General features: G+C 47.5%; 1 long non-coding RNA gene and 2 other non-coding genes across 6 annotated transcripts; all 3 read left to right on the top strand.

Annotated features, from left to right (window-relative positions):
• The first annotated feature begins 339 nt into the window (after nt 1-339).
• LOC142277651 (uncharacterized) lies at nt 340-20,546 on the top strand. 4 transcript variants are annotated; one of them, XR_012740778.1, is made up of 9 exons: nt 340-404; nt 1,009-1,083; nt 2,044-2,078; nt 9,893-9,953; nt 14,932-15,005; nt 16,484-16,544; nt 19,675-19,750; nt 20,123-20,156; nt 20,463-20,546. It is a non-coding gene; the product is annotated as an uncharacterized LOC142277651 (long non-coding RNA). The 4 variants fall into 4 exon arrangements; XR_012740775.1 differs by having other exon boundaries at nt 344-602; XR_012740777.1 differs by having other exon boundaries at nt 344-489.
• On the top strand, nt 16,256-16,400 carry LOC142277654 (small nucleolar RNA SNORA79). The gene has a single exon (XR_012740780.1). It is a non-coding gene; the product is annotated as a small nucleolar RNA SNORA79 (small nucleolar RNA).
• LOC142277652 (small nucleolar RNA SNORA79) lies at nt 20,232-20,376 on the top strand. Its single transcript, XR_012740779.1, has one exon. It is a non-coding gene; the product is annotated as a small nucleolar RNA SNORA79 (small nucleolar RNA).
• Nucleotides 20,547-22,505: the final 1,959 nt, after the last annotated feature.

Below are 22,505 nucleotides of genomic sequence, written 5' to 3' on the forward strand. Positions count from 1 at the left end.
AATAAGCCCTCATATGGCAAGAGTGAGGGAAAAATAAAAAAGGTACGGCTCTTGGAAGAAGGGGAGGAAAAAACAAAAAAGGGAAAAACGGAAAATCGCTCAGGGGAGAAGGGGTTAAAAACGTCAGCTCAAGAGCAAAAAAAAAATAAAAATAAATTGTAAAATGTCTATTCATTTTGGAGTATGTGACAGTGATTATTTAGAGGGTTTATACAGTCGGGCGCGGCCGCCATGTTCCCCCTCCTGATATCATGGACACACAGCCGCCGTGCCGGACTAGCCCCGCCCCTCTTCAGTGTGCGCACTTCCTCTGCTAGAAGCGCTGCACTGTGGGAGGCTCCGCCCCTTCCGGTGTCGTCATCACAGGCTTGGAGGGAGCGCACTACATGCGGCTTGTGCAGCAGGTCGGTGCGGTCGCATGTCCCCTGAGCTCTGTGTGTAGCGCTGTTACTGGAGGTCGCGGAGCTCTTGGGGGCCATGTTGGTTGCGGTGAGCACGTGGTAGCTCCTCATTCGTGTTCCCGCGCTTTCTGTGGCTCCCGCTCTCGTCCCATATGTGCTGCACGGTCCTATACGTCTGAGCTGCAGTGTAGAGCCTGGAGGGTAAGTTTATGGTGTTCTGAGACTCCGCTGCTGTCTCAGGCCTGTACACGTGCCGGCACTCTTCCAGTATAGCGGCCCGGATGGCTCTCCCCTCCCCCTCACTGTAGTGGTCGCGTGCTGCTGCAGCAGGTGGCTTCCCGCACACTAGGCCCCAATGTGTGCTTGAGATGCCTATGACGCTTTCCACTGCCTGCTGTGATGAGTTTGCATAGTCCGTGTTTCACCTGAAAACCAATGATTATGTCCATGCCCTGAGCAGGCTTGTACTGTGCCCATTGCTTGCCCAGTGATGTGGGGTCTGTCCTCACTGTGGAAGGCTGCTCCCCATGTGCTAGTAACCCTTTCATCTGTAATCTATTTTTACTTTGGGTCCCGTTTAATAAGATGTACTGTTCATTCCCCTTAGATGGCTGTAGACGACAATCACTGACATGTATGGACTTTCTGCCAGAGATGACTTGTGCATTCAGATCCTGTGCAGGTAAGAAACACACCTAGCAAAGGGTGATCTTTAGAGCAATGTCCCCTGCTTTAATCTTAAAGGGAACCTGTTGCCACTTCTTTGGCTTATAAACTGTGGCCACCACCACCATGCTTATACAGTATGTTAGAATGCTGCATATATAAGAGCCCAGGTTGCTGTGACAACATAAAAAACACTATGCTTGCCTAACGGTCGCTCTTTGGTGGATGAGGGCCTAATGGGCGTGTCCGGTGCCGGCGCCGCCTCTTTCGGCCATCTTCGGCTTCTTTCTGAAGCCTGTGTGCGTGATGCAGCTACGTCATACACATTTGCCGCTCCTGCGCAGGCGCACTACAATACTTTTGATCTGCACTGCTCAGGGCCGGAAAGCCAGCGAGTGTGTATGATGCCGAAAGCGTCATGCATCGCGGCTAGAGAAGAACAAAGATGGCCAAAAGAGGCGGCACCGGACAACGGTGACACCTATTAGGCCCCCATCCACCGCAGCGCGACCGTTAGGTAAGTATTATAAAGTGTTGTCACAGCGGCCTAGGCTCTTATATACAGCATGTTAGAAAGCTGTATATAAGAGCACGGTGGTGGTGGCCACAGCTTATAGGCCAAAAAAGTGGTGACAGGTTCCCTTTAAATTAGCATTCTGACTTTTTGACTGCTGGCACTTGGGTGCATTTACATGAAATTGTTGGAAGGTAACTAAATTGCAGAGATGTTATTTTCCTGTACATGCATTAGTTAATAGTTGGCTTTTATTAATCCCAGCTACAACCTAAAAAACAAGTTCCATAACTATCCGGCCGTGTTCTGTGATGAGTTTGCATAGTCCGTGTTTCACCTGAGATCTGTGATTATGATTCTTGCTCTGCACTGGTCTGTGCAGTTTCTTTCTTCTTAGTAACTTTTATGGGCTGTTATCAACCTCTTGACACTGTTTTTTTTTTTTTTTTTTTTTTTCTTTAGGTGATCTGGATATCTAGGTGGTTACTTCTTGAAAGGTAAACTTCAGTGGTTTCAAGTACAAAATTAGACCAGCTTGTGCTGATTGGTTAAATGGGGCCTCAGCACACAAAGCTGATTCCAGGCAGTAACATTTTCTGTTGGCTGAGGCCCCGCCCCTTCTGGTCACTAGTGATGTGTCGGTCATGAACGATCCGGCTCCCTGCTGTGACCGTCAGGAGCCGGATCCACAGGGAGAGCCACTAAAATCTCTAAACGGCTCTTTTTGCCACTGAAACCCCGCCCAGCAGCGGCTAAACTCCGCCTACTCAACAATCTAATTGGTCACTTGTAAGTGGGCTGGGTTTAGCTGTGGGTGGGTGGGGTTTTGGCGGCGTTACTATAATCTTAAATGTGTTCACCTGGGGTGAACACATATTTAATAAGAGCCGAGAACGATCTGAAAGATCTTTTTGGTGAGCGGAGCCATGGGAAACCGGATCACCAAAGAGCCGAACTGCCCATCACTACTGGTCACATCGGTATGACCTCACACAGGTCCTGCAAGTCAAACACTAAATTGATAGAATTAGCATAAGTATTATACTAACAGTGGGAGGGGATAACTATGAATACCCCCCCCCACCCCCCAGTTATTATCTGATCCTCAGCTGCTGTCACTCAAAAGGCAGGCGATTTTATAAACTTTACTTTCTTGGATTTCAAAACCTAAACATTCGAGCTGACCACTACAGGTATGCCTGATAGTGCCAGTATAGCACTGGCTTTAGGTTATATATGAAAATTCTGGTGATTGGTTTCCTTTAAAGGGAACTTGTCAGGTGCAATATGCACCCAGAACCACAATCAGTTCTGGGTGCATATTGCTAATCACTGCCTAACTGTCCCTGTATATATTAGCATAGAGATCTTTAGAAAAAGTATTTCAAAAGTGTCTTTATAATATGCTAATGATGCCGGGGACTAGTCGTGAGGGCGTAACCTCCCCCCAACTAGACGCCCTCTTATCATGTTAGTACGCGCACAGGGGTGTGCTAACACGCAATTCAATGCAGTGTCACCAGCGATGATACGCGTGTCTGCGGTGAACGCTGAATGTCCCGCACTTCTGGTCATGTGCACTAGACCTGTCTGAAGTCAGAATGCGCTCACCCGGCTTCATACTGCACATGACCGTAAGTGTGGGGTATTCAGCTCAGCCTTCACTTAGGACCCCGGTACGCGCATCACTCCTGGTGACTCTGCATTTAATAGCATGTTAGCATTCCCCTGTAGATGTACTAAAATGATATCAGGGCGGCTAGCTGGTGCAAGTAACACCCTCATGACTAGTCACTGGCCTCATTAGCATATGATACAAGATCTTAAAAAATACTTTTTCTAAAGATGTCTTTATCTATGCTAGTATATACAGGGATAGTTAGGCAGGGATTAGCAATATGCACCCAGAACTGATTGTGGTTCTGGGTGCATGTTTCACCCGACGGGTTCCCTTTAACCCATCAATGCTAGTAACTTGCTAAAATCCCACCCTTCGACAGCTGTTCCTTTCTGAGTCCCAAGTTATGGGCTTGGAAATTTTGAGCCGTCGTAGAATAAAATTGCCTTTCTTTTTCGCTCCTAATTGGGAGACCCAGACAATTGGGTGTATAGCTATTGCCTCCGGAGGCCACACAAAGTATTACACTTAAAAGTGTAAGGCCCCTCCCCTTCTGGCTATACACCCCCAGTGGGATCACTGGCTCACCAGTTTTGTGCTTTGTGCGAAGGAGGCAACACATCCACGCATAGCTCCACTTTTTAGTCAGCAGCAGCTGCTGACTATGTCGGATGGAAGAAAAGAGGGCCCATACTAAGGGCCCCCAGCATGCTCCCTTCTCACCCCACTGTATGTCGGAGGTGTTTGTAAGGTTGAGGTACCCATTGCGGGTACGGCGGCAGGAGCCCACATGCTGATTCCTTCCCCATCCCTTTTTACAGGGCTCTGGGTGAAGTGGGATTTACCGGTCTCCAGGCACTGAGACCGTGCTCCATCTACAGCCCCTGGAGAAGATGCTGGATGGAGCGGAGTACATCAGGGACATGGCCCTGCTTCCTCAAGGTACTCTGTGTCCCCGTGCATTTGGCGCTCACACCGCAGCATGCTGGGTGTTGTAGTGCGCCGGGGGACATCAGCGCTGCGGCGCCTGTGCCATGGCCTCATTCAGCTTCGCTGAAGCAGGCTCACTTATGGGAATTGGTCGCGCCGGCCGCTGGGACTGCGGCGCGGCTGGCACTTGTAGTGCGCCGGGGACTTCAGCGCGGCCTGCGCTTTTACGGCGGCCGCGCTGATAACTAGAGTCCCCGGCTTTTGCGGCCTGCTTCCGTTCGTTCCCGCCCCCAGACCTGCCAGTCAGGAGAGGGGCGGGACGCTGGCCACTTCTAGGAATCGGTCGCGCCGGCCGCTGGGACTGCGGCGCGGCTGGCACTTGTGGTGCGCCGGGGACTTCAGCGCGGCCCGCGCTTTTACGGCGGCCGCGCTGTTAACTCGAGTCCCCGGCTTCTGGGCCTAGTCTCCCTTCGTTACCGCCCACAGCCCTGACAGTCAGGGTAGGGGCGTGACGCTGCATAGCACAGCAGCGCTGAGAGCTGGAGTATGTTTTGCATACTCCACCCCTCTCACTGTGTGCACTGTGAATCCGGATTCCCGCACTTTCTCAGGCACGCCCACGGCTTCCTTCTCTACAAGGACGCCGGCAGCCATTAGTGTCAGTTTCTGTACGATACAGAGACAAGTGTGGAAGACCCTGGCATTCTGATAGTCACACAATCGCTGCAACAGGCGTTAAGCAGCACCTGTGGTGCTAACCCCACTAGTGCAGAAGTGCACTTATAGATATGCTTGTACTATATATATTGCACTGTTTGGTCGCACGTTTTATATACCCTCCTGGATTATGCGGAGGAGTTATCAGCATATTCTCTGTGTAAAACAAAGGTGCAGAACCACATGTTTTTCTATGCAGCTGGTACAGCATGTACGGCTATACGGCCGGCAGGTTACATAGACTCCCATTGTATGCACTAATGGCCAGGGGATGAGGACGGTGTCTGCAGTATTTACTGACAGTTTTTCTGAGACTATGGCTATGATACTAGAAGCCTAGCAGTCCGGACATGTCTCTCACAATATGGGCACTGTTGAATCATTGATCCATGGCCCCCCTCAGTGTGAACAACTAACAGCTCCGAGAATGTCACACGCATCCCAGAGTCACGGCTCTGCACGGACGTCAGTCCCAGACAGCCTAAGCGGGCTCACTATGAGCGGCCTCGGTTTCATCAGGGTCCTACCAGAGGACTCTCTGTGTAATGAGGCGGAAGTAGCGGCTCAGGATTCTGATCCTGAGACCGCTCTCAATCTGGATACACCTGATCGTGACGCCATAGTGAATAATCTTATAGCGTCCATCTATAGAATGTTGGTTATTTCTCACAGCTCCTCCAGTGGAGGAGTCAGCTTCACGTATTTTTCTGGACCACTCTGCCTTCAGAGAGGCAGTCCAGGAACACCACGCTTATCCAGATATGCGCTTCTCCAAACGGCTTAGGATACACGTTATCCCTGTCCCCTGACTTGGTCAAGGACTGGACCCAGTGTCCCAAGCGGCATCCTCCAATCTCCAGGCTTGTAGCTAGATCCATAGTTGCAGTGGGAGATGGAGCTGCACTCAAAGATGCCACTGACAGACAGATGGATCTCTGGTCGAAATCCATCTGAGGCTGTCGGCGCACCGTTGGCTCCGGCATTCTCTCCCTTGGGGCACTCCAAGCTATTTCAGCTTGTCTTACACAGATTGACACGGTTACACGTACATCTGTGCCGCAGGTGGCATCCTTAACCTCTCAAATGTCTGCATTTGTTTCTTACGCGATTCAGGTTGCCCTGGACTCTGCGAACCGTGCGGCGGTAGCCTCCGCTACTCCGTGTTTTTAAGCAGAGCCTGGTCTGCTCGTTAAGTGAATGGAAGGCAGATTCTGCTTCCAAAAAAGGTTGCTTAACCAGTTGCCTTTTTCTGCTGACCGACTGTTTGGTGAGCGTTGGATGTAACCATTAAACAGTCCAGGGGTAAGGATTCATCCTTTCCTCAGCCCGGACACAACGAACCCCAACAGAGCAAGAGGCAGTCGGGGTTTCGGTCTTTTCGAGGCTCGGGCAGGTCCCATTTTTCCTCGTCCAATGTGGACTCAAAAGGATCAGAGGAGCTCAGATTCTTAGCGGGCTCAGTCACGCCCAAAAAAGCGACAGTCTGAAAACCCGCTTCCAAGGCGGCTTCCTCATGACTTGCGGCCTCGGTCGGTAGCAGGCTCTCCCGCCTTGGCGATATTTAGCTGCCATTGGTCAATGACCATTGGGTGTGAGACATTCTGTCTCACGGGTACAGGATAGAGCTCACTTCTCGTCCTCCAACTCGATTCTTCAGAATTTCTCCACCTCCCGGCCGAGCCGCTGCTCTTCTGCAAACAGGGTGCACTCTATAGGCAGAAAGAGTGATGACCCCCGTTCCTCTTCAGGAACAAGGTCACGGTTTTTACCCCAAATTCTTTGCGGTACCTATAACAACGGGCCGTTCCGTCCCGTTCTGGATCTAAAACTGCTCAGCAAGCTCGTGGACACCAGGCGGTTCCGGATGGAATCCCTCCGCCATGTCATCGCCTCAAGGTCCCAAGGATATTTCCTAGCATCATTAGGCATCAAGGATGCTTATCCACACGTGCCGATTGATCCAGAGCACTAGCGTTTCTACGCTTCGTTATAGGAGACGAACACCTTCTGTTCGTAGCTCTACCTTCCGGCTAGCGACAGTCCCACTGGTCTTCGCCAAGGTCAGGGCAGCAGTAGTCACAGTCCTGCACTCTCAGGGTCACTCTGTGATCCCGTATTTAGACGATCTACTTGTCAAGGCACTCTCTTAGGAAACATGCCAACACTGCCCGAACGTTGCGCTGGAGACTCTCTAGAGTTTTGGGTGGATCATCAACTTTTTAAAGTCAGATCCGACCCCGACCCTATCGATAACATATCTAGGCATAGAGTTTCATACTCTCTCAGCGATAGTGAAGCTTCCGCTAGACAAACAGCATTCACTACAGGCTGCAAGCTCTTCTTTAAGAACCAGTCGCACACATTGAGACGCCTCATGCACTTCCTACGTAAGATGGTAGCAATGGAGGCAGTTCCTTTCGCGCAGTTTTACTGCGTCCACTACAATGGGACATTCTCCGCCAATGGGACGAGGAGTCGACGTCCCTCAACAGAGTCGTCTTTCTTTCTCAGGCGGCCAAGGAATCTCTACGGTGGTGGCTTCTTCCCACCTCTTGGTCAAAAAGAAGGTCCTTCCTATCCCCATCCTGGGCGATAGTTACGACAGACGCGAGTCTATCAGGGTGGGGAGCAGTTTTTCTCCACCACAGCGCTCAGGGTACGTGGACTCAGCAAGAGTCCACCCTTCAGATCAATGTTCTTGAACACAGAGCAGTGTATCTTGCCCTACAAACCTTCCAACAGCAGCTGGAAAGCAAGCATATCCGACTTCAGTCGGACAGCTCCACAGCGGTGGCATACATCAACCACCAAGGAAGAACGCGCAACTGGCAAGCCTTCCAGGAAGTCCGGCAGGTTCTGATGTGGGTGGAAGACACGGCATCCACCAGATCCACAGTTCACATCCCAGGTGTGGAAAACTAGGAAGCTGACTTCCTAAGTCGCTGGGGTGTGGCCGAAAGAGTATGGTCTCCTCACCCGGACGGGTTTCAGGAGATCTGGCGCCGCTGACAGAGGCCGGACGTCGATCTAATGGCGTCACGGCACAACAACAATGTGCCAGCTTCATGGCACGGTTTCACAATCATCGAGCTCTGGCGGCAGACGCCTTAGTTCAGCATTGGTCGCAGTTCCAGCTACCTTAGGTGCCACCTCTGGCATTGTTGCCCAGAGTGCTGCGCTAGATCAAGGCCGACTGCGGCCGCGCCATCCTCGTCGCTACAGATGGGCCGAGGATGTTGTGGTACTCGGTTCTGTGGTGCCTCACGGTAGGCTAACCGGGGGCACTACCAGACCAATCAGACTGGCTGTCTCAAGGGCCATTCTTCCATTTGAATTCTACGGCCCTCAACCGGATGGTGTGGCATTGAGTCCTGGAACCTAGTGTCGTCAGGATTACCTCAGGACGTGGTTGCCACCATGAGACAGGCTAGCATACCAACGTCCGCCAAGATTGACCACAGGACGTGGAAGATATTCTTATCTCGGTGCTCGGCGCAGGGTGTTTCTCCCTGGCCGGTTGCATCGTCTATGTTTCCTTCCTTCCTGCAATCTAGGTGGGAAAATGGGTTGTCGCTCAGTTCCCTTTAGGGACAAGTCTCAGCGCTATCTGTATTTTTTTCAGAAACGACGACTTCCTCAGGTACGCACGTTCCTACGGGGAGTTTGTCTTCTCAGCACTCCGTACAAGCGGCCGTTAGAGCCCTGAGGTCTGAACAAGGTTCTAATTGCTCTCCAGATGCCGCCTTTCGAGCCTTTGAAGGATGTCTCCCTTCCCGCTTTTCACGGGAAGTGGCCTTCTAGTAACGGTCTCGTCTCTTAGGAGAGTTTCCGAGCTAGCAACGCTCTCATACAAACTCCCTTCCTGGTCCTTCACCAGGACAGGGTAGTTCTGCGTCCGGTTCCGGAATTTCTCCCTAAGGTGGTATCCCACTTTCATATCAATCAGGATATCACCTCACCTTCTTTGTGTCCTCGTCCAGTCCATCAATTTCAGAAGGATTTGCATCTGTTGGTTCTGGTGAGAGCACTCAGGTTCTACTTCCCGCATGGCGCTCCTGCGCCACCCGGATGCACTCTTTGTCCTTGTCGCTGGTCGGCGTAAACAGTCGCAAGCTTCCAAATCCACCCTGGCTCGGGGGATCGAGGAACCAATTCTTGAAACCTACAGTTCTACTGGGCTTCTGGTTCTCTCAAGGCTGAAGGCCCATTCTACCAGAGCCGTGGGTGCATCCTGGACATTACGGCACCAGGCTACGGCTCAGCAGGTGTGTCAGGCACCTACCTGATTGGGTCTGCATACTTTTACCAAGCATTTTCAGGTGCATACCTACGCTTCGGCAGACGCCAGCCTAGGTAGATAAGTCCTTCAGGCGGCAATTGCCCACCTGTAGGAAAGGGCTGTTTGACGGCCCTATCACGAGGTATTCTTTTACCCACCCAGGGACTGCTTTTGGACGTCCCAATTGTCTGGGTCTCCCAATTAGGAGCGAAAAAGAAGGGAATTTTGTTTACTTACCGTAAATTCCTTTTCTTCTAGCTCCAATTGGGAGACCCAGCACCCGCCCTGTTTTCTCGGGGTTTTTCTGTTTTTTCGGGTACACATGTTGTTCATGTGGTATGGTTCAGTTCTCCGATGTTTCCTCGGATTGATTTGGTCTTTAAACCAGTTATTGGCTTTCCTCCTTCTTGCTTTGGCACTAAAACTGGTGAGCCAGTGATCCCACTGGGGGTGTATAGCCAGAAGGGGAGGGGCCTTACACTTTTAAGTGTAATACTTTGTGTGGCCTCCGGAGGCAATAGCTATACACCCAATTGTCTGGGTCTCCCAATTGGAGCTAGAAGAAAAGGAATTTACGGTAAGTAAACAAAATTCCCTTCTTTTCACTCAGGAGTGAGTAAAGGTGGGTTGGCTGCCTCTCCTTATTTCTGAATTTTGCGGAGCAAGACAACCCCCCCCCTCCCCCACTTAAAAACTACTCAATATAGAAGGTGGTGTCAAACTACCAAGTGTTCGTATTTTTTATTTATTTTTTTATTTTCTTTCAGGAGAAATGAACTGGAAAGGACCTGAAGTTAATGCCATCTTGCATTACATTTTTGTTATAAGGTATATAGCTATCAATTCTCAGAATTTTAAAGTATCTACACTCGGTCTGGGTGTGTTTGTGTTTATTTTTTTCTTAACCCTTTAGTGACGGAGCTAATTTTCACCTTAATGACCAGACCAAATTTTGCAATTCTGACCAGTCACTTCATGAGGTTATAACTCTAGAACGCTTCAACGGATCCCTGTGATTCTGAGATTGTTTTTTCGTCACATATTGGACTTCATGTTAGTACCAAATTTAGGACAATATTTTTTGCGTTTATTTATGAAAAAAATTGAATATTGGCAAAAATTTTGAAAATTTAGCAATTTTCAACTTTTGAATTTTTATACCGTTAAACCAGAGATTTCTGTGACACAATAGTTAATAAATAACATTTCCCACTTATCTACTTTACATCAGCACAATTTTGGAAACAAATTTTTTTTTCGTTAGGAAGTTAGAGGGGTTCAAAGTTTATCAGCGATTTCTCATTTTTACATCAAAATTTACAAAACCATTTTTTTAGGGACCACATCACATTTGAAGTGACTTTGAGAGGCCTAGATGACAGAAAATACCCAAAAGTGACCCCATTCTAAAAACTGCAACCCCCAAAGTACTCAAAACCACATTCAAGAAGTTTATTGACCCTTCAGGTGCTTCACATGAACAAAAGCAATGTGGAATGAAAAAAAGCAAAAATTAAATTTTACCTAAAAATGTTGCTCTAACCCAAATTTATTCACTTTTAGAAGAAATAACACAACAAAATGGACCCCAAAACTTGTTCCCCACTTATGAGCGCGCCGATACCCCACATGTGGTCAGAAACCTCTGTTTGGACAAATGGGAGGGCTCGGAACAGAAGGAGCAATATTTGAATTTTGGAAAGCAAATTTGGCTGAAATAGATTGCGGGCACCATGTTGCATTTACAGGTCCGCTAAGGTACCTAAACAGAAGAAATCCCTCGCAAGTGACACCATTTTGGAAACTAGACCCCTCAAGGCTTCTATCTAGGGGTATAGTGAGCATTTTAGATCCACAGGTACTTCACAGATTTTGTTAACGTTACGTTGTCATATTGAAAATTTTAATAATTTTCTCAAATGTTGCTTTAGCATCAATTTTCTCATTTTTCAAGAGGTAATTCCAAAAATTTGACCTCAAGGTTTGTTAACCACTTTTTTATGAGCGCGGTGATACCTCACATGTGGTCTGAAACCTTTGTTTGGACAAATGGGAGGGCTTGGAACGAAAGGAGCAATATTTGAATTTTGGAAAGGAAATTTGGCTGAAAAAGATTGCGGGCACCATGTCACATTTGGAGGACCCCTAAAGTACCTAAACAGCAGAAACCCCGCACAAGTGACCCCATTTTGGAAACTAGGCCCCTCAAGGAATTTATCTAGATATTTGGTGAGTACCCTGAACCCCCAGGTGCTTCACAGAATTTTATAACGTTGAGCCATGAAAAAAAAAAAATAAAATTTTACCACAAAATTGTTATTTCAACCAGGTAGCTTTTTTTTTAACAAGAGTAAAAGGAAAAAATTCAGCATAACATTTATTGTGCAATTTCTCCTGAGTATGCTGATACCTTATATGTGGTGGAAATCAACTGTTTGGGCGCATGGCAGGGCTCGGAAGGGAAGGAGTGCCATTTGACTGCAAAATTGACTGGAATCAATAGCGGACGCCAGGTTGCATTTGGAGAGCCCCTGAGGTGCCTAAACAGTGGCGGTCCCCCACAAGTGACCCCATTCTGGAAACAAGACACCTCAAGGCTTTTATCTAGGTGTATAGTGAGCAGTTTGAATCCACGAATACTTCACAGAATTTGATAAGCTTAGGTTGCCATATTGAAAATTTTCATTTTTTTCACAAAAATGTTGCTTCAGCATCAAATTTCTCACTTTTTCAAGAGACAACAACAAACCGTGGACCCAACAGGTTGTTATCCAATGTCTTATGAGCACAGGGATACCCCACATGTGGCCAAAAACCTCTGTTTGGATAAATGGGAGGGCTTGGAATGGAAGGAGTACCATTTGAATTCTGGAAAAGTTGAGATAAATTGCGGGCACCATGTCACATTTGCAGGGCCCCTTGGGTACCTATACAGCAGAAACCCCCCCACAAGTGACCCCATTTTGGAAACTGGATTTTATTCAGGAGTATAGTAAGCATTTTGAATCCACAGGTACTTCACAAAAATGTTGCTTTAGCAACAAATGTCTCACTTTTAGGCTATGTGGCCATGATCCAGCGACATGGCATCTAGTATACAGTGTCAGCCGTCCTGCAGAGATATGAGTGTTGTCCACGGGAGAACGCAGCTGCCCATGCCCACGATTTGGGTTCAGGCCGCTGTGGAGCTCTATGCTACCTGTAGAGAACACTCATCTCCGCAGCATAAATTGACATGCTGAGGCTCGGGAAGCTGCACCACAGGTGAGTGTATGCTGCGGAGAAAAGAAGCACAGTGGGCATGAGATTTCTAAAAATCCTTCCACTGTGCTTCTACTGCACAACGCAGCGCTATGGACGCAGGGAAAACACTCTGCGCCCAAAACGCTGCAAATCCCGATTGTGGCGCACAGCCTAAAATGCTACAATGGATGAATGGATAGATGTCAAACAAATATAACGTCCCACCCCCCTTCATATTCTAAGCTGGCGCCCTTTAGTGCCTTTCATGTGGCACTAAAGGGTGCCTAGCCTTGTATTTAGCCCCCCAAAAAATTAATAATTAAAATAAACGACGTGGGGTCCCCCCTATTTTTGATAGCCAGCTAGGGTAAAGCAGACAGCTGTAGCCTGCAAACCACAGCTGACAGCTTCACCTTGGCTGGTGATCAATTTGGAGGGCTCCCCAGGCGTTTTTAAAAAAAAAAACAAAAAACGTGGGGTCCCCCCCAAATTAGATCACCAGCCAAGGTGAAGCGGACAGCTGGGGTCTGGTATTCTCAGGGTGGGAAGAGCCATGGTTATTGGACTCTTCCCAGCCTAAACATAGCAGGCCGCAGCCGCCCCAGAAGTGGCGCATCCATTAGATGCGCCAATCCTGGCGCTTCGCTCCAGCTCATCCCGCGCCCTGGTGCGGTGGCAGACGGGGTAATATATGGGGTTGATACCAGCTGTAATGTCACCTGGCATCAAGCCCTGGGGTTAGTGATGTCACAGCATCTGAACAGATACCCGACATCACTAACCCAGTCAAGTAATAGAAAAAAATAAAGACAAAAAAAAATTTTATTTGAAAAAAAAACTCCCCGAAACATTCCTCTTTTACCAATTTATTGAAAATAAATAAATTTCGGTCGCTGTAATCCATGTTGGAGGTCCCACGCCGACTCTGGATCTTCTAGAATATGGGGGGCACGTTCAGGGAACGTATCCCCCATTTTCTGGAAGAGCAAGCTCTCCATGAGCAGTGTGGGTGCAGTAATCTGAGAATACTGCACTCACACTGCCCCGGTCCAACCTAGGGCAGAGTGACCTGCAGTAACCTTATTCTAGAATATGAGGGGCACGCTCACAGAACGTACCCCCCCCATTTTCTAGAACAGCAGTCTCTCCATGTGAGGAGTGTGGCTGCAGATTACCATACTCGCCCTCCCCCGGTCCACAGTGCAGCAGCCTGTGTAGCAGCGACGTCAGAGTCCCTGCTTGCAGGGATCCAGCTGACAGCCGCTTTCTGCGCATGCGCCGCCAGCTTTCAAGAAGCAGGCGGCGTGATCGCAGGGACGGATCACCAGCAGACAGGTAACGTAAGACCGGGGGCTGAGGGGGGCTGGGCTGGGTGACGGGGGGTGACGGCGGGACAACTTTCTACCGCATGTGACGTGTCACATGCGGCAGAAAGAGCAGGATGGATGCGGCCGCCATGTTCCACGCTCTGGAGGGGGGAGGAGGGAGGCGGTTCTGGAGACCGGAGGGGGCTCCGGGGACCAGAGATCTCCGGTGGCCCGGAGGAGGGGTCAGGGGGAGGACCTTTCCCTCCGATCTGAAATGTTTGATCATTTCAGATCGGAGGGAAATGAATGCAGAGCCGGCGGCGGCTGCAGTTTTCAGCGCGCGTCGGCGCCATCTTGGATTTTCCGGAGGGGGGGTAGGGGTGGTGGGGGGACTCTCCGGTACCGGGGGCTTTGGGGGCACTAAGGGCTCATATTTATTTCTCATCTGACATGTTTGATCATGTCAGATGAGAAATAAATCAATTTTACCGGCCATTTTTTTTTTTTTTTAATGTTGTCGCCGGTATACGGTGTATACCGGCGATCGCATTAACGGGGTCCAAAAAAAACACCCTGATTCATAATCTTGGGGGTCTCAGCTACCTCCGGTAGCTGAAACCCCCGAGATTTTTCGTCACTGGGGGGCGCTACAAGCTTTTTCCGGCCTGACGTCTCAAGACGTCGGAACAGAATAAGTACCCTGTTTTTCCGACGTCTTGAGACGTTAGGCCGTCGCTATGGGGTTAAATAGATGTGGTCTTTAGACGTGGTCCATAACTTGCCTCTAAATTACCTGATTTTCAGGAAAGTCAGGTCTTAAAGGGGTTGTCCAGTCTAAAATGAGGAGTCTCCAGTTACTTACTGCAAATTTGTGAATCCTCCCATCGCACTCAGGATTATCCGGTGTCAGAAATGGGAGCGACAGTTGCGTGGCCGCAGTTACGTGATATGCAGACCCCCGACTAGGTGGACGCAACCTCTCTCAATGCAAGGGTATTAGACAGGACAACCCCTTTAACTTTACACTTGCCTGTTGTGATGAGTTTGCATAGTCCGTGTTTCACCTGAAAACCAATGATTATGTCCATGCCCTGAGCAGGCTTGTATTGTGCCCACTGTCTGTCCAGTGATGTGGGGTCTCTGATGCCGATCATCCTTGTGGAAGACACCTCCCGCATCTGCTAGTAATCTTTTCATCTGTAATCTATTTTTACTTTGGATCCTATTTAATAAAATGTAATGTTCATTCCCCTTAGATGGGTGATGGATGACAATCACGGACATGCATGGACTTTCTGACAGATGACTTGTGCATTCAGATCTTGTGCGGGTAAGCAGCACACCTAGAAAAAAAATGGTGATCCTAAGAGAAATGTCCCCTGCTTTAGTCTTAGTGGTTATCCACTACTAGGGCAACACGTCCTCCTTCTCAGTTTGGCCCCATTAAAATAGCTTGTACTCGCCTCCCTTGCCAATGCTGTTCCAGTGATGCTAGAGCTCATGAGGTTGTGACGTCACACACGCCCAATCACAGCCAACTTCTCTCCCCGACTTTCGCTGTATGAGTAATCAACAGGAAGTGAGAGCGGTGGCTGGCCGCTCACTTCCTGTTGATTACTCGTGTATTAGAAGGCTAAGCAGCGGGCTGTGATTAGGCGTGGGGCTCGCGTGACATCACTGCTGGAACAGCGCAGACAAGGAAGGTGAGAATTCCTCAAACATGAAGAATGAGAAGGTAGTGGGCAACACTAAAATAATTAGCATTGACTTTTTTGACTGCGGACACTTGGGTGCATTTACATGAAATTGTTGTAAGGTAACAAATTTGCATCTGTTAAGAGTTAAGGGTTTGCGGTGAAAGACTGACAATTTCCTATAAATGGTTAATAACTGGCTTTTATGAATCTGAGTTGAAGAACTTGGCATGAAAGACATGAAAAACATGTGCATGGGATAAGCTCCATAACGGTCGGGTCATGTTCTGAGGTTTGCATAGACCATGTTTCACCTGAGATGTGATTTATTAATTCTCTGAGCTGCTCTTGTCTGTGTTTAATTCTACTTTTATGGGCTGGTATCTACTCTAACATTTTAGGGTGCGTGCTCACAATCTGTGTTCACAGCAGTTTGGATGCAGCTGGTTTCAACTGCGTCCCAAAAAGCTGAGGGGTTGGGATTTCTAGAAATCTACTGCCCACTCTGCGTGTACTGGCCGCAGCGCTAACTGACATGCAGTGCGGCTTTCTAAGCCGCAAGCATGTAGACTCTTTGCTGCAGAATCGCAAGCGTCCTCTGCAAAGAGAACACAGCGAGAGACCGCAGCGCCCCGAATCCTGATCGTGGGCAGGAGCAGCTGCGGAGGAGACTTGCGGGCCCTGCAGGTCCTCAGGGCCTGCCGTGTCCAGGGTGCAGAGGGTCCTGATCGTGGGCACGTACCCTTACTGCATTCTTTAGGCGATCTGGATATCTGGGTGGTTACGTTTTGAAAGGTAAACCTAAGTCTTAAGAACTACAAAATCAGACCGGCGTGTGCTGATTTTAACCTATTAATGACTAGTGATTTGCTATGCTCCCACACTTCGACAGCTGTTCCTTTCTGACCCCCAAGTTATGGGTTTGGAGATTTTAGGCCGTCGTAGATGAAAATTGCCTTTTTCACTCAGGAGTGAGTAAAGGTGGGTTGGCTGCCTCTCCTCATTTCTGAATTTTGCGGGGCAAAACAAAGAAAATACCTACTTTGATTGTATAAGGTGGTGTCAGACTAACAACTTGTGATCATCTTTTTTTAAGCAATTCTACTTTTTGCAGGATAAGTGAACTGTTGAAAACCTAAAGGTGATGCCATCTTGCATAACGTTTTTGTTGCAAGGTATGTAGATATAAATTCTCCAATGTTCAGTTATCTGTCTTCAGTCTGTGCTTTATTTGGAAAAGCGCCTCAGGTTGATGGTGTGAGTGTTTAGAAAATGTCCTGATGGGTCATAATTTCCCCTATAAATGACCTGCTTTTCTAGCAAGTCAGGTGTTCCAGTTGGGGCAGAATCTGACTAGATGGGAGCTGCCTCCCTCAGTGTATTATACCAGACAACCTGTCTTCACTTTGTGAGATCTTGACATGCAGAGAAGGATCCCACAACCCTCTGCTGCTCTGCATTCAGTGATGGGGAATGATCTTTGTTCCACCCCAGTGCTGCCGCATACTTTACTATGCTATTATCAAGCAGTAACTGCTCTAATGCTGTTCTGATTCTACTTCCCGTATTTTTCGCTTTATAAGACACACCTGATAATAAGACGCACCTAGGTTTTAGAGGAGGAAAATTAAAAAAAAAAAAAAATTGAGCCAAATAGTGTGCTAAAACATTTTAGTAAAATTAAAAAAAACATTATTTTAACAATTTAGACTCAACAGGAGGATCTGTTATGGGGGATCTGTGGATGACGCACTGCTGTGGGGGGGATCTGTGGATGACGCACTGCTGTGGGGGGGATCTGTGGATGACGCACTGCTGTGGGGGGGATCTGTGGATGACGCACTGCTGTGGGGGGGATCTGTGGATGACGCACTGCTGTGGGGGGATCTGTGGATGACGCACTGCTGTGGGGGGGATCTGTGGATGACGCACTGCTGTGGGGGGGATCTGTGGATGACGCACTGCTGTGGGGGGGATCTGTGGATGACGCACTGCTGTGGGGGGGATCTGTGGATGACGCACTGCTGTGGGGGGGATCTGTGGATGACGCACTGCTGTGGGGGGGATCTGTGGATGACGCACTGCTGTGGGGGGGATCTGTGGATGACGCACTGCTGTGGGGGGGATCTGTGGATGACGCACTGCTGTGGGGGGGATCTGTGGATGACGCACTGCTGTGGGGGGGATCTGTGGATGACGCACTGCTGTGGGGGGGATCTGTGGATGACGCACTGCTGTGGGGTGGGATCTGTGGATGACGCACTGCTGTGGGGTGGGATCTGTGGATGACGCACTGCTGTGGGGGGGGATCTGTGGATGACGCACTGCTGTGGGGGGGATCTGTGGATGACGCACTGCTGTGGGGGATCTGTGGATGACCACCCCCCTCATCCTTAGGAATACACCCATGTACTGTATACCATACATGGCTGTATTCTGAATGAGGGGGGTGGTAGTCACATTTACACTTTGGCCACTACATTAGTCCCTCCCTGGAGTGTTTACACTAAAGGACTACAGCCCCCATCATCCTTCAGATTACCCCGATTGATACAGTATATTCTGAAGGCTGATGATGGGGGTTGTGTTCCCCTTCGGTTTTGCTCACCTATTAGGACCCTTCGTTCAACTGACAACACTTTGTCAGACTCAGATCACTGATTGGTGGAGGCAGCTCTGCAGAAGTTGTCTCCACCAATCAGCATCCAGCCCTAGAGAGGAGGAGGAGAATCGTTCTTCTCTCTCCTTTCTTATGAAAACACAAAAAAATGCCATCCCTGAGCCCCAGACCCTGAAAAATGGGAACAGTATGGGTCTCGGAAAATGGTGACAAAAGCACTCCCCACCCCCCGTTCCCGTCCCTCACCGCTTAGAGAAAACTATACATGTTTCGTATATACAAACTCGTACCGACCTGAGGAATCATATTAACGGTCAGTTTTACCATATAGTGAACATGGTAAATTTAAAAGTGCAATTGCACTTTTTATTTCTTTGCAATTTCACCCCCGGTTTTTTTTCACGTTTTCAGTACAATATTGGCCAGAATGAATGGTTTCATTGAAAAATACAACTCGTCCCATAAACTAAAATCAAGTGTCTGAGAATAATAAAGGCCACACTCTGAAATGTGCATCGGGATTTGGCGCCAGCACTAGCAGGAGATGTCTTCAGTTACTATTCCGATTTTATTCTCACACGTGCACTTTACCTATTTGACATATGGTATATTGCATAGGTTTACATTTATCTATTTATTGTAATTTACCATTCTTTGTGAAAGTGCCTTCATATTAGGCTATTGTGCCACTGTAAATATCGTTTTGTGACTGCAGATTACCCGCTCTAGTTCATCTCCCCTTCCTGTGTACTTTATTTTTAATCACTGTATGCACCTTATATTTTAACTTTAAAATAAAAAATTAAATATTTTAATCACTTGGATCTATTCATTTTGTTTCCTGTATGTGTGAGTCTCCTACCTCAATAATGGGGAAAGTCTTCGTTGAGTACAGATTTTACCTGAAAATGAGACTGATCATTTCTGGCAAAAAAGGAAGCAAATTTCTCTGATCATATATATTACAAAGCTGCTTATTTTCATGTGTATTCATGTAAATTAAAACAATGGTTAAGCTTTAAACTTTCCCCTGACCTCCAGAGTAGGGCCCAGTGTTTTCTTGATGCCTGTAAGGAATCGGTTTCACTTGTGTTTTGCATGGACAAGTGCAATCCTATAAAATATGGCATTGCGCTAGTGCAAAACTATGGGACAGTGTCTACCTGCTTTGATTTCTCATGTCATAGCGGAATGCATTGCAGCATGCTGCATTTAGCAGCAATTTTCGACTCTTGCACCCCTCATTCCACTGCAGTGCGAATTACGCAGAAACAGGCCGCGGAGGAGATGGGGAGAAAGTGCTCCCTTCCTCTTCTCCACAGCTATGATGCGATCGCAAGATTGCTTCAGTCACATGACCCTAGGTTGACACTTGCAGCAGAGGGTCATTAGCATATTGTTTCCAATGCTCTCGATCGGAAGCTACACACAAGTGGAACCGTACCCTTACACTTTCCACTTGCCTGCTGTGATGAGTTTGCATAGTCCGTGTTTCACCTGAAAACCAATGATTATGTCCATGCCCTGAGCAGGTTTGTACTTTGCCTATTGCTTGCCCAGTGATGTGGGGTCTCTGCCTGTCCTCACTGTGGAAGGCTGCTCCCCATGTGCTAGTAACCCTTTCATCTGTAATCTATTTTTACTTTGAGACCCATTTAATAAGATGTAATGTTCATTCCCCTTAGATGACTGATGGGTGACAATCACAAACATGCATGGACTTTCTGCCAGAGATGACTTGTGCATTCAGATCCTGTTCAGGTAAGAAATACACCTAGCAAAGGGTGATCTTTAGAGAATTTTTTTTTACCGCTCTGACACTTGGGAGCATTTACGTGAGATTGTAAGGTATTTAAATTGCATCTGGTTCCAGAGTTATTTTCCTGTAAATGCATTAAAGGGTTAATAACTGGCCTACTCTTATTAAACCCAGTTGCAGCCTAAAAGAAGAAATTGCATGGACAAGTTCCATAACTATCCGGCCGTGTTCTGTGATGAGTTTGCATAGTCCGTGTTTCACCTGAGATCTGTGATTATGATTCATGCTCTGAGCTGCACTGGTCTGTGCGGTTTATTTCTTCTTAGTAACTTTTATGGGCTATTATCAACCTCTTGACATTTTGTTTTCTTTAGGTGATCTGGATATCGGGGTGGTTACTTTTGAAAGGTAAACGTCAGTGGTTAGAACTACAAAATTGGACCGGCTTATAATGGCTAGTGATGTGCTAAAGTTCCCACACGTCGACAGCTGTTCCTTTCTGAGCCCCAAGTTATGGGCTTGGAGATTTTAGGCTGTCGTAGATTAAAATTGCCTTTTTCACTCAGGAGTGAGTAACGGTGGGTTGGCTGCCTCTCCTCATTTCTGAATTTTGCGGGGCAGGACAAAAAAAAAACAAAACAGCTTGCTCTGAGTATGCGGGGTGGTGTGTTTAACTAGCCAAGTGCTTCTTTCTGAGCAATCTTCTTGTTGCAGGATATGAAATGTCACTGGGCTGGTGAGAACCTGCAGCTGATGCAGATTTACTTTTGTTGACAGGTGCGTAGAGGTGTGAAGTCTCAAACTTATTTAATGTGTCTGTAATATTTGTTGGTAAAACTATAGTTGTTAGTGACATTCAATTTTGCTAAGCGCTTCAAATCCACAGCATCCTTTACACAGATGTAAGTGTTAAAGAGGGGTTCTTGGGGTTGAAGTTGTCTGCTAGTGCAGATCTTGAAACCAATCACAACAAGGCCGTTTTGCTTTTGTGTTTTTTTGTTTTTTTTTTTTTTTGTTTTCCCCCTACACTTAAGAGCCATTTTTGTTGGACAAGTTTTATTTTTGACCATGCATTTTACTATATTGTACTGCAATATCGCAAAGCAAAATTCCAACTGCGGTGAAATGGCAAAAGTTAAAATGCAATTCCAGAATTGTTTTTTTTATTTTTAAATTTACCATGTTCACTAAATGGTAAAACTGACCTTGCCATATGATCCTCCAAGTCAGCATGAGAACATAATAGGTGCCAAACTTTTTTTTTGTTTTGTTAGTGGTGTAAAATTTATATTTTTTTTTAATTTTGTTTTTTTTTGTTTTTTTTTTTCCCCTGAAACCTTTTGAGTACATACAATGTTTTACCTTTTTATTGCAGTGTTGCGGCAGCCACACATTTAATTCTGGCTTTTTTTTTTTGCATTGTTTACTTATCAGATTAATTATATTTTGACTGGACATCTCTAAATGCAGCAATAACAAATGTTTTAGGGTTTGTGTGTTTGTTACATTTTATTTTCAATGGGGCAAAAAGGGGCGGTTTTGAACTTCCCTCCCCATAATAGTCCCCTTACAGGAATAATAGCTGTGATCTGATTTATAGCAGCAATCACTATCTCCTATGAATTCTCCGGCTTGCAGATGAAGTTCACAGGAGGATTGTAATGACTCATTGGTCAGCAGCTAACCCCTGGCTGTCATAACCGTTTGGCACTCCACAATCCCTGCTGGTGTATGGTAAATCCCACTGACAAAGGTTGACAGTGGGCCTTAACTGGTTAACAGCCACTAGCAGATCTCCAATCCATACTCACGGCTCTTAAAGATACAACACTGTTGATTAGATCAGCAGTCATGTGCAAGAAAAGCGCACATTAAAGAAAGGGACACGACATATGATATAAATTTCTCATATATTGTGAAGTGGTTAACTTCTCCCAGGTTGAATACAGTAACAAAAAAAACATTACTTTCTGTACCAATGCTGCTGAGCTGTCTCTACAGAGACTACGGTGACCTTATGACATTTTGTGATGGGAATGCTGAAGTGGTCACATGACAATGTCATAAAATTTCCTAGCAATTGACAGCTTATTTTAACCTCTTCACGACACATGATGTACTGTGTACTTCATGGATCGTGTGAAGTGAATCTCTGCCGTGGGCAGTCCGCGGCGATCTGCGCATTTCTTTTTCGCTCCTAATTGGGAGACCCAGACAATTGGGTGTATAGCTATTGCCTCCGGAGGCCACACAAAGTATTACACTTAAAAGTGTAAGGCCCCTCCCCTTCTGGCTATACACCCCCAGTGGGATCACTGGCTCACCAGTTTTGTGCTTTGTGCGAAGGAGGCAACACATCCACGCATAGCTCCACTTTTTAGTCAGCAGCAGCTGCTGACTATGTCGGATGGAAGAAAAGAGGGCCCATACTAAGGGCCCCCAGCATGCTCCCTTCTCACCCCACTGTATGTCGGAGGTGTTTGTAAGGTTGAGGTACCCATTGCGGGTACGGCGGCAGGAGCCCACATGCTGATTCCTTCCCCATCCCTTTTTACAGGGCTCTGGGTGAAGTGGGATTTACCGGTCTCCAGGCACTGAGACCGTGCTCCATCTACAGCCCCTGGAGAAGATGCTGGATGGAGCGGAGTACATCAGGGACATGGCCCTGCTTCCTCAAGGTACTCTGTGTCCCCGTGCATTTGGCGCTCACACCGCAGCATGCTGGGTGTTGTAGTGCGCCGGGGGACATCAGCGCTG

Source organism: Anomaloglossus baeobatrachus, unplaced genomic scaffold, assembly GCF_048569485.1.
Source record: "Anomaloglossus baeobatrachus isolate aAnoBae1 unplaced genomic scaffold, aAnoBae1.hap1 Scaffold_4116, whole genome shotgun sequence".
Lineage (NCBI taxonomy): Eukaryota > Metazoa > Chordata > Amphibia > Anura > Aromobatidae > Anomaloglossus > Anomaloglossus baeobatrachus.